Here is a 12,736-nt window from a genome sequence, read left to right as displayed (position 1 = left end):
TTCATACTGACATTTGTGATATGAAGTCGACACCATCTCGAGGTGGGAAAAAGTATTTTATTACTTTTATTGATGACTGCACTCGATATTGTTATGTTTATTTGCTTAATAGTAAGGATGAAGCAATTGAAGCATTTAAGCAATACAAGAATGAAGTGAAAAATCAATTGAATAAAAAGATCAAAATGATTAGAAGTGATAGGGGTGGAGAATATGAATTTCCATTTGCAGAAATATGTTCTGAATATGGAATTATCCATCAAACTACTGCACCTTACACACCTCAATCCAATGGAATTGTGGAAAGGAAAAATCAGACATTAAAGAAAATGATGAATTCTTTATTAATAAGTTCCGGATTACCGCAGAGTTTGTGGGGCGAAGCTCTCCTTACAACTAACCGAATACTCAACAGAGTACCCCACAGCAAAACGCAATCTATTCCATATCAAAAATGGAAAGAAAGAAAATCCAACTTGAAATATTTCAAAGTGTGGGGGTGTCTAGCAAAGGTACAAGTTCCTTTACCTAAAAGGGTTAAAATCGGACCAAAAACTATTGATTGCGTTTTCATTGGATATGCTACAAACAGTAAAGCATGTCGGTTTTTGGTTCATAAATCTGATAATCCCAAAATTCACATTAATACAGTAATGGAATCAGATAATGCTGAATTCTTTGAAAGTATCTATCTGTATAAAACTGAATGTGAGTCGTTAAGTGAAAGACCTAAACGACCTCGGGAAGAACCAAAGGAAAATACTCCAAGAATAGAAGATCCAAGGTATAGCAAATGTCAAAGAACATCTACTTCCTTTGGACCAGATTTTGTGACATTCTTGCTTTAAAATGAGCCTCAAACTTTTAAAGCAGCTATGTCATCTTCTGATACAGCGTTTTGGAAAGAGGCAGTCAATAGTGAGATTCAATCAATTTTGGATAACCATACATGGGAATTGGTAGATCTTCCTCCAGGAAATAAGCCTTTAGGTTCGAAATGGATCTTTAAACGAAAAGTGAAAGATGATGGCACTATTGACAAATATAAGGCAAGACTTGTTGTCAAAGGTTATAGACAAAAGGAAGGCCTTGATTACTTTGACATTTACTCGCCAGTAATGAGGATAACATCTATTAGGGTGTTAGTGGCAATAGCGGTTGTGTATGGTCTTGAAATCCATCAAATGGATGTTAAAACAACCTTCTTAAATGGAGAAATAGAGGAAGAGATTTACATGGAACAACCTGAGGGTTTTGTGATAACTGGTAAAGAAAAGAAAGTGTGCAAACTTGTTAAGTCATTTTATGGACTTAAACAAGCACCCAAATAATGGCATGCCAAATTTGACCAAACAATGTTGGCAAGTGGGTTTAAAATCAACGAGTGCGACAAATGTGTTTACATTAAAAACACTCCAAGTCATGAAGTCATTGTTTGTTTATATGTTGATGAAATGTTGAAAATGAGCAAAAACATGGCAGATATAAATGCTACTAAGCGCATGTTGGCTAGCAAATTCGATATGAAAGACTTATGAGTTGCTTATGTGATCTTAGGAATCAGAATTCACAAGACTCCACAAGGTCTAGCATTATCACAGTCTCACTACATTGAAAAGGTACTTGACAAGTTCAAGTATTTGGATTTCAAAATTGCCAAGACTCCAATTGACGTGAGTTATGCACTTCAAAAGAATGAAGGTGAAAGTGACTCACAATTGGATTATGCAAGAGTATTGGAAAGTTTGATGTATATCATGAATTATACACGACCAGATATAGCATGTGCTATTAGTAAACTGAGTAGGTTTACAAGTAATCCCAATCACATACATTGGATGGCAATGAAACGAGTTTTGGGGTATCTCAAACATACCCAAAATTACGCTTTGCATTATAACAAATATCCCTCCGTGATCGAGGGATATAGTGATGCAAATTGGATCACTGGATCATCTGAAGTTAAATCCATGAGTGAATATGTTTTCACAATTGGGGGTGGAGCAGTGTCTTGGAAATCATCCAAACAAACGTGCATCGCCCGTTCTACAATGGAATCTGAATTCATAGCTTTAGATAAGGCCGATGAAGAAGCTGAATGGCTCCGGAATTTCTTGAAAGATATTCCATTTTGGCCCAAACCTTTGGCACCTATTTGTATACATTGTGATAGTCAAGCGGCAATAGGCAGGGCAGGGAGCGTTATGTATAACGGAAAATCTCGTCATATACGACGGAGACACAATACCGTTAGACAACTACTCTCTAGTGGTGTTATCACAATTGACTACATAAAGTCAAGAGATAACGTGTCAGATCCACTTACAAAAGGCCTATCTAGAGAGGCAGTTGAAGGATCATCAAAGGGAATGGGGTTAAGGTCTAGGACAAGTCATCATGACGGTAACTCTACCTAGCAGACTGGAGATCCCACGAGCTAGGTTTAAAGAGATCAAACAAAGTTATGAATGACGGTTCAACATTGTCAAATAACTCAACCCATTCTCGTGATGAAGACAATGTTCGGAAATCGAGGTAAAGCTTTAAGGCTTTTTGATGAGTCAACAAAGGTTAAAGGTTTTTTAATGATTTGCTAAGTCTGGCAGGATATGACCAGATAGTGTGTCTATAGGATTACACATTTTGAAATCACCTATGTGAGTGTGAAGTGTAAGCCACTTCAAGGGGAATGAAAGTAAAGGCCCATTCTCTAAGCACTCATGAAACCAGACGGTGTTCATGACTGAAACGAACACAACAGTGAGAACCATAGATGGTTAATGATTGATTGTGTGACTTATGTTGTCTAGGTATACAACAAAGCTCGACAGTTTAAAGATATCAAATCTACCGATTAACCGAGTATATCCGATATAAGTTCACTACGGAAAGTTCAAAGGGAAACCTACTTATCCAGATACAATTAATTCTTGCATGTAAAACACACACGCGTCCGTGCATTCCTTTATTTTATAGCCATTCCCCATTCATGTGGGGGATTATTGGGATTTTAAGCTTGTGTAGCTTAAAGAGGGTGAATGAGAAATGGAGAAAAAATAAAATATTTGAGTTTTCCTTGGGAAAGGGACATTTTTCCATATCGGAGGAAGAAAAGGCTTTTGATGGGTATATATATAATTGCTCTTCTTCTAGCTCTTAAAGAGTTAAGAAAAAGGCAAGCCTCGCGCCGTCGTCGTCGTTGCTCGCTCGGCTCGGCTTCAGCTACGGCTACGGCTACGGATTCGGATTCGGATTCGAATTTGATCAAAGATCGATTGATTGATTAATCTTTTTGGACAAAATTTCTTCAATTATTTATTTAATTAATTAAATAATTAAAAAAAATTCAATCCAAAATAACCCATGACCCGCGACCCGGTTCGGTCAGGCCCGTTTTCTTTCCCGAATTATTTTAAATATATTTTTCCCGTAATATTTCAAACACCCCTTTTCCAACAGCCATGGTTGTTTCTGAAAGGTTGCAAACCTTTTCAGAAACATTGCCATCAACTCTATAAATAGAGTTTGAATCCCAGAATCTTTCCTTACGAAATTTTCTGAGCTTCTTCTTCTTCTTCTTCTTCTTCTTCTTATAGACAAAAGGAAGGCCTTGATTACTTTGACACTTACTCGCCAGTAATGAGGATAACATCTATTAGGGTGTTAGTGGCAATAGCGGCCGTGTATGGTCTTGAAATCCATCAAATGGATGTTAAAACAGCTTTCTTAAATGGAGAATTAGAGAGAGAGATTTACATGGAACAACCTGAGGGTTTTGTGGTAACTGGTAAAGAAAAGAAAGTGTGCAAACTTGTTAAGTCACTTTATGGACTTAAACAAGCACCCAAATAATGGCATGCCAAATTTGACCAAACAATGTTGGCAAGTGGGTTTAAAATCAACGAGTGCGACAAATGTGTTTACATTAAAAACACTCCAGGTCATGAAGTTATTGCTTGTTTATATGTTGATGACATATTGATAATGATAAAAAACATGGCATATATAAATGCTACTAAGCGCATGTTGGCTAGCAAATTTGATATGAAAGACTTAGGAGTTGCTGATGTGATCTTAGGAATCAGAATTCACAAGACTCCACAAGGTCTAGCATTATCACAGTCTCACTACATTGAAAAGGTACTTGACAAGTTCAAGTATTTGGATTTCAAAATTGCCAAGACTCCAATTGACGTGAGTTATGCACTTCAAAAGAATGAAGGTGAAAGTGACTCACAATTGGATTATGCAAGAGTATTGGGAAGTTTGATGTATATCATGAATTGTACACGACCAGATATAGCATGTGCTATTAGTAAACTGAGTCGGTTTACAAGTAATCCCAATCACATACATTGGATGGCAATGAAACGAGTTTTGGGGTATCTCAAACATACCCAAAATTACGCTTTGCATTATAACAAATTTTCCTCCGTGATCTAGGGATATAATGATGCAAATTGGATCACTGGATCATATGAAGTTAAATCCACGAGTGGATATGTTATCACAATTGGGGCTGGAGCAGTGTCTTGGAAATCATCCAAACAAACGTGCATCCCCGTTCTACAATGGAATCTGAATTCATAGCTTTAGATAAGGCCGGTGAAGAAGCTGAATGGCTCCGAAATTTCTTGGAAGATATTCCATTTTGGCCAAAACCTTTGGCACCTATTTGTATATATTGTGATAGTCAAGCGGCAATAGGCAGGGCAGGGAGCGTTATGTATAACGAAAAATCTCGTCATATACGACGGAGACACAATATTGTTAGACAACTACTCTCTAGTGGTGTTATCACAATTGACTACATAAAGTCAAGAGATAACGTGTCGGATCCACTTACAAAAGGCCTATCTAGAGAGGCAGTTGAAAGATCATCAAAGGGAATGGGGTTAAGGTCTAGGACAAGTCATCATGACGGTAACTCTACCTAGCAGACTGGAGATCCCACGAGCTAGGTTCAAAGAGATCAAACAAAGTTATGAATGACGGTTCAACATTATCAAATAACTCAACCCATTTTCGTGATGAAGACAATGTTCAGAAATCGAGGTAAAGCTTTAAGGCTTTTTGATGAGTCAACAAAGCTTAAAGGTTTTTTAATGATTTGTTAAGTCTGGCAGGATATGACCAGATAGTGTGTCTATAGGATTACACGTTTAGAAATCACCTATGTGAGTGTGAAGTGTAAGCCGCTTCAAGGGGAATGAAAGTAAATGCCCATTCTCTAAGCACTCATGAAACCAGACGGTGTTCATGGCTGAAACGAACACAACCGTGAGAACCATAGATGGATAATGATTGATTGTGTGACTTATATTGTCTAAGTATACAACAAAACTCGACGGTTCAAAGATATCAAATCTACCGATTAACCGAGTATATCCGATATAAGTTCACTACGAAAAGTTCAAAGGGAAACCTACTTATCCAGATGCAATTAATTCTTGCATGTAAAACACACACGTGTCCGTGCATTTCTTTATTTTATAGCCATTCCCCATTCATGTGGGGGATTGTTGGGATTTTAAGCTTGTGTAGTTTAAAGAGGGTGAATGAGAAATGGAGAAAAAATAAAATATTTGAGTTTTCCTTGGGAAAGGGACATTTTTCCATATCGGAGGAAGAAAAGGCTTTTGATGGGTATATATATAATTGCTCTTCTTCTAGCTCTTAAAGAGTTAAGAAAAAGGCAAGCCTCGCGCCGTCGTCGTCGTTGCTCGCTCGGCTCGGCTTCAGCTACGGCTACGGCTACGGATTCGGATTCAGATTCGAATTTGGTCAAAGATCGATTGATTGATTAATCTTTTTGGACAATATTCCTTTCAATTATTTAATTAATTAATTAAATAATTAACGAAAAATTCAATCCGGAATAACCCATGACCCGCGACCCGGTTCGGTCAGGCCCGTTTTCTTTCCCGGATTATTTTAAATATTTTTTTTCCGCAATATTTCAAACACCCCTTTTCCAACAGCCATAGATGTTTCTGAAAGGTTGCAAACCTTTTCAAAAACATTGCCATCAACTCTATAAATAGAGTTTGAATCCCAGAATCTTTCCTTACGAAATTTTCTGAGCTTCTTCTTCTTCTTCTTCTGCACAATATTTTTCAGTGTGTTTTACGACTATTGAGTGGTTCGCAGTTCATCAGAGTTTTGGTACCAATACACTGGTGAGTTAAATCGTTCTATCGTGGGAGGATATATTCCAGCACCTCGGGTACTTGAGGGGAATAATTTCCTTAAGGACACACTATGTATTTAGTGGGCTCGATTTATTCCTATACTATTTTTTTTATTTATTTTTCAGAATCTATTTCGTTAAAAAAATATTACTAACTTCCTGTTTTATTTTTTTTCCAGAAAGTTTAATTGTTTATTACAGCAATACAGAATAATAACAACTCTTGTGTATGTCTCGCATATTGACTCTTATTTATTTAGAATGACTACGAAATACTCGTCATAACGTCATTTTCAAAAATGCAGATATCATTTTTAGTTGTTAAAGCATTAATATAGGCGTAAACTTAGCCATAGCAATCTAAGGTCAATTGTGTTGGATTTTTTCGATGTGGGTCGCGGGTCGTTCCATGCTGACCCGATCCATTTTTGAAAAGATAAAATAAAAAAATCTCTTATGAGAAGTTACTCCACACCATAAATTTGTGGGAACATATTCTACATGGTTATTTGGGTGGGGAATAATTTTCTTTAGAACTGCTTTCTTCCTTAACTCTGAATAAAAAGGGAACAATACGTTCTCTTCAAAGACACAAGAAAAAACACAGAGAACTCTTCTCCTTTCTTTTCAAAAAAAAAAAACCCACGGAGGTCACTTAGTTTATGGAATCAAAAAAATTTATTTCCAAAGTGAAATAGAATCGGCGTGGAGTAATTTCTGTCACACAAATTTCAACGATCTTCCGCAACTGTTAACAGGTAGACAAATTCGATGTCCCTGTTACTATTAAATCATTATTGGTATTAGAGCCTTTGAAGTGTGTTCTATTTAGATGAATACACAATTGATTTAATGAGTAATAATTTTATTACATCGTTGATTAACAGAGTTCGAATGAACCTGTTGTTCGCAATTTGTGTGAAAAACTATCCTTGCCCTAATAGTGTTTCCTGATTAGATGACTTATCTTTACTGATAATTTGAAGAGAAAATTGAAACTCATCTAGTTGTAATATGATGGATGAGAGCCTTGTTTGCTGTGTTGTTGTATATTGAATTTTCTTTTTTTCTTAAGAAAAAGAACAAGTAATAATCCGAATCGAAATATCGGCGTTCGGCATAAAATTTTACGCCTCAAAACTTGACCAAGTACTGTTTTTTTTTCTCTGTGCTAGTGTAGAATCATAACGAAATTATGAGAATTTTTTTAAAGGTTATCAAATCATTGTTTTAATGATTTTATGTAACCTTGTTTTTTTTTCCTTTCACTGTTGGATAACTTTTGAACATGGAAAGCAAACACAGTATTTAATTCTAGTTAAGACATAGTTGTTGGCATTGTTGGAAACTTTAATTACTTGCGATGTTTTGGCGTTGTTGCCATAAATTGATAGGAACTGTGTAGTGAAGACAAAATACTGTCTAACAAAGAAACTGTGCATGCTATTTTGTGAATTTCTTTTGAAGTGTTCGAAATCATGAATTTTCTTTTCTGATTGGATGGGGCCTTTAAATTGAAACTGAGAGAACTAGTACTGGAATTGAAATTGCTTTCATCTCTTCGGTTGGAATAAAATTTGTTCCATATTGTTTTTGTTTGAAAGATTTTAAAAATGTCTTCATAGCAAGGGCACTAGATGTTAAAGTGAATATATTACTCTATGAAGATGCACTAACTTCTGTGATTAAAAGTACTGAAGACTTTAGTTTTGCAATTATTTAAAGTCTTATTTCTTTTGGTTCCAATATACGAAATTAAAGAGGAGAACAATGGCTATGACTTTCAAAGTCATTATTTCCGTTGTGTGGTTTTTAGTTGTCTCCACTTGACTTCAATGTGAATCTGTAGGAAATAACTATACCACTGGCTATGTAGACTTACACACATATTCTTTATGTGCTTCTCTGTATATTTTAATATTAAGAATACTAGTCTTAGTCCCAATTATCCCTATTCTTCCGCAAGTTAATGTGATATATGTTGTCAAAATGATTGTACCCATTCTTATTATTTTTTTGGTTCCATTTCAGACATGACTGAATAGGGACAAACTCGAATTACTCCAAATGGGAGTTCTCAAAGTCGAGGAAGAGGACAACGTAGAAGGATATGTCGTCGTAGGACTTATTTCTATCATGATTCAGACTCGGAGCCTGAAGTCATCAGGAATATCCCAAGAGTGAGGTAAAATGAGTTAAGGGATCGAATGACTGAATAAAAGGAAAGAGAAAAGAAATTTAGGGAGTTTAAAGAATTAAAAATGGTCCCTAATGCTTCCATTCCTGAACATGTATATATTTTTCAGTTAAAAAGAATTGAATTGTCTAATTACATGGAGATTACAGATTGGGAAGCGTTAGCTATTTTAGCGAACTTTCTTCGAGAGCCTTGGGGTTTGACCTAGCACACATTTTAGTGTATATGTGCAAGCGTTAGTATTCAGTTGGTATATGTATGTATTCAGTTAGTATTCAGTTGGTATATGTATGTCCTAGCAAACATGTAAATCGTTTATGTGTTTTATTTTAATGAAATTTAATTTTTTTTGTTGTTTGTCTCACTAGTTACATGTATTATCAATTATTTTGCTTTGTAATTGATTGAGACTTGAAATGAAGCACACACTAAGAAGTGATTTTAATAATAATTAAAATATTTAAATATAGATGATGAATGAAAACATAGTGACCTTTCGATTTTATACTAAATATAAAATTAATATTATATTTAATTTGTTTGAGTGTGTAATCACATGCATAGATTGACTAAATTATATATTGATGAGTTAAACTTGTAATATTGTCTCTAATAATAGACATGGTATCGAAAAGTACCATTGCTGACTTGAACAAGGTTGACAAACTGAATGGTGAAAATTACGACATCTGGAGGCGTAAAATGTAGTATGTACTCGAAGAGCAAGATGCTCTTAAAAGTTTTAACCATGCGATGAGTCACCCTGAGAAAGGTAACACTACCCAATACAGGAGGGATCTGAAAACTTACAATATCTGAAAAAATAAAAATTCCACTGCACGTGAAATTATTGTAAGTTTAGTTGCTGATGATCTCATCCACGAATATGAGCAATATCCTACTGCTCAATCCATGTGGACATATTTAAGAGAGGCATATGGCGGTACAACTGTGGCTCGCCTTAGACAACTGACAATCAATTTTGACATGTACAAAAAGCGTCATGCTTATAGTATCAAGCAACATCTAAGGGTGATGTCAAATATGATTGCTCAACTCTAAAGTGGTGGTCATGTTCTCTCTAATGAGAATCATGCTCAGGAAGTGATTTGGTCTTTTCCTAATAATTGGGAACATCTGAAGGTTAACGTGGCCCACAATGATAGCATCAAAACTTTTGTTAATATTGCCCGTCATGTGGAGCTTGAAGACGAGCGACTTGGTTCTCCTAAAGTTGTACCTAGCGCCTTTGTGGAAGAATCAAGTGGTACAAATAGTTCAAGTTTCAAGCACAAGAGAAACTAGAAAATAACAGAAAGGGTAAGGAGATCAGAGAAGGATCCTCCAAGAAAAGAAACAAGCCAAATTCCAAGAAAGAAAAACGGTTCTACAAGTAGAAAGACAAGAGTAAGATGAAGTGCTACAATTTCTAAGCTCCAAGGCATTTTGCTTATGAGCTCACTGAGCCAAAAAAGGTAGCATTTCAAAACACATCTCTAAGATCTATATATGTTTCTAGTACTGTTTTACTAACTAAATCTTATCCTATGTGGATTGCAGACTCAGGGGCCATCCACCATGTGAGCCATGATAGAGAAGTGTTTATAGAGATTCGTCGAGTTTCACCTAGATCAAGGCATGTATATGTGAGAAATAATGCAAATCTTGAAGTCAGAAGGATATGCAGTAGCAGAATGGACATGCGTGGTGGACGATCTTTGATGTTGCATGACATCCTATATGTTCTAGAGATTTGACAAAATATAGTATCTATGTCTGTTCTTCTAGATTTAGATTTCAATTTGAACTTTCGTCACAATGGTCTTAGAATTACTCTAGACACTGTTTTTTTTATAATTTTGGACATTATTATGATGGTTTTATTGTGTTAGATTGTAATTCTTCTACGTATAACTACTATATTGACCATTGTGTTATGGCATATTATTCTAGTAATAATGGTGTTGATGTTATTACAAGTCATGCAAGATTAGGTCACATATGGCAGGATCGAATGAATAATTTGGCTAAGGAAGGATATTTGGGTTCTTTCTCCAAAATTAAATTGCCAACTTGTGAAAATTGTCTTGCCGGAAAGATTACATGTAGAGCATTTAGAAAGGCTAAGAGAGCTGATTTTCTATTGCAATTAATCTATTATGATATCTGTGGTCCAATGAATGTGAGGGCTAGGTCTGGTGCTTTATATTTTATTACGTTTATTGACAATTTCACACGCTTTGGTTATGTCTATTTGATTTCTCATAAATCTGAAGCACTTGAATGCTTTAAGAAATATTTGAATAAAGTTGAGAATCAATTAGACAAAAGGATTAAGAACTTAAGAACCAATAGATGACGCGAATATCTATCAAAAGAATTTGATGAATTGTGTAACGAAAAGGGCATCACCAGGCAGTTAACTATTCCTTACACACCTCAGCAAAATAGTGTAGCAGAAAAGAGGAATATAACACTATTGGACATGATAAGGTCCATGATGGCGCATACAAATTTACCTATCTCGTTTTGGGAAGATACGTTATTAACTGTAGCCTACATATTGAATGAAAAGACTTCTAAATAAGTTTCTTCCACTCCTTATGAGCTTTGAACTGGTCATAAACCAAACTTAAATGGTTTACGACCTTGGTGTTGTGCTATATATGTAAAAGATTCTTTTAACAAGTCTGATAAATTAGGCCCAAATGGCAAGAAATATATCTTTATAAGTTATTCAGAATACTCCAAAGGGTATATGTTCATAGGTAAAATAGAGGATGGAAGTGTTACTAAGATTGAATCACGACATGCCACATTTCTAGAAAATAATTTTCCAAAGAAAGGCGAGGTAAAGAATGGAAAGTCTCTTTATGAAATATTAAACTCAAATAGTCAGCAAGTGTCTTATGAAACGATTGATAATCAAATTAATCAGGATCATGTTCTTGATCCGAGTGGGAGTGGGAATTCTCAATCCCAAAATCCTTCTGACGGACCTGAATTTCAACTACGAAAGAATACCAGAAAAAATATACCCAAATGTACTTATGAGATTTAATATTATGTTTTCTTGGTATCTCCCGTAGAAATGGATGAGCCAAAGTTTGTGACTGAGGCTTTATCAAACCCTGAAAAAGATGAGTAGATGAAAGCAATAAAAGAAGAATTAGAGTCTATGAAAACCAACAAAGTCTGGAATCTAGTTGACCTTCCGCCTGGGCGTAGAGCCATTGGGAACAACTAGGTTCTCAAAGTTAAACGCTACGAGTATGGGATAATAGAAAGATACAAGGCACGATTGATGGCTAAAGGCTTTACTCAAGAAGCTAGAATGGATTATGAGGAAATATTTTTACCAGTTGTGAAATTTACCTCAATTAGCTTACTTTTGGCTATTGTTGCACGTTTGGATTTGGAATTACACCAAATGGACGTGAAGACAACTTTTCTCAATGGATAACTAAACGAAGAAATCTACATGGAACAACCTGTAGGCTTCATCGTCAAAGGCGAAGAAAAGAAGGTTTGTAAATTGAAAAGATCTATTTATGGCATGAGAAAATCTTCAAGGCAATGGTATTTGAGATTTCACAAGGAGGTGATCTCGTATGATTTCACCATGATCAATTAAGACCATTGTATTTATGTGAAGAACTCCAATAGAATGTTTGTAATTCTTTCTCTTTACGTGGATGATATTTTATTGGTCTAAAACAATCTGGAGTATTTGAAAACTATCAAGTCATGGATTTCAAAGTCATTTGACATGAAAGATATGGGTAGGCAGACTATATCTTTGGAGTTAAGATCCAAAGAGACCGTTTCAAAAAGTTATTGAGTCTAAAATTTTGGAGCGTTTTCGCATGTGTAACGACCTGATCAGTCATTTTGAGCATTTACATTTCGTTCGGTGGTTTGAGGTCTTGACTAGATTTGTATGATGTATTATGAATTGTGTGTATCGTCAGTTTTGGTCTTCGGGTGATTCGGGATTGATTTGAAATAATGATTCTCAGCTAGGAAGCTTTAAATTAGAAGAGTTGACCTAGTTTGACTTTTGAATATTTGACTTCGGATCAGAGTTTTGATGGCTCAGATAGGTCTGGATGATGATTTTGAACTTGGGCGTATGTCCGGATTGGCGTTTGAATGTTTTGCCCGGATTGACATTTGGATATTTCTACAAGGGTTCAACACTATTTGGCAAAAGTTGGCAATTTGAAGATTTGGAATGTTCATAAGTTTGATCGGGAGTTGACTTTGATAATATTGGATTCATATTGTTGTTCCGAGAGTTGGAATATGTTCTTTATGTCATTTGAAACTTGTGTGCAAAAGTTGTGGTC

General features: G+C 35.5%; 1 long non-coding RNA gene across 1 annotated transcript; it reads left to right on the top strand.

The window, feature by feature from the left end:
- The first annotated feature begins 6,670 nt into the window (after positions 1 to 6,670).
- LOC107805822 (uncharacterized) lies at positions 6,671 to 8,744 on the top strand. The gene is made up of 2 exons (XR_001652534.2): positions 6,671 to 6,948; positions 8,222 to 8,744. It is a non-coding gene; the product is annotated as an uncharacterized LOC107805822 (long non-coding RNA).
- The last annotated feature ends 3,992 nt before the right edge of the window (positions 8,745 to 12,736 follow it).

The sequence above is a fragment of the Nicotiana tabacum genome, chromosome 9 (assembly GCF_000715075.1).
Source record: "Nicotiana tabacum cultivar K326 chromosome 9, ASM71507v2, whole genome shotgun sequence".
In the NCBI taxonomy this organism is placed as follows: Eukaryota; Viridiplantae; Streptophyta; class Magnoliopsida; order Solanales; family Solanaceae; genus Nicotiana; species Nicotiana tabacum.
This window is presented reverse-complemented; position numbering and strand designations above follow the sequence as displayed.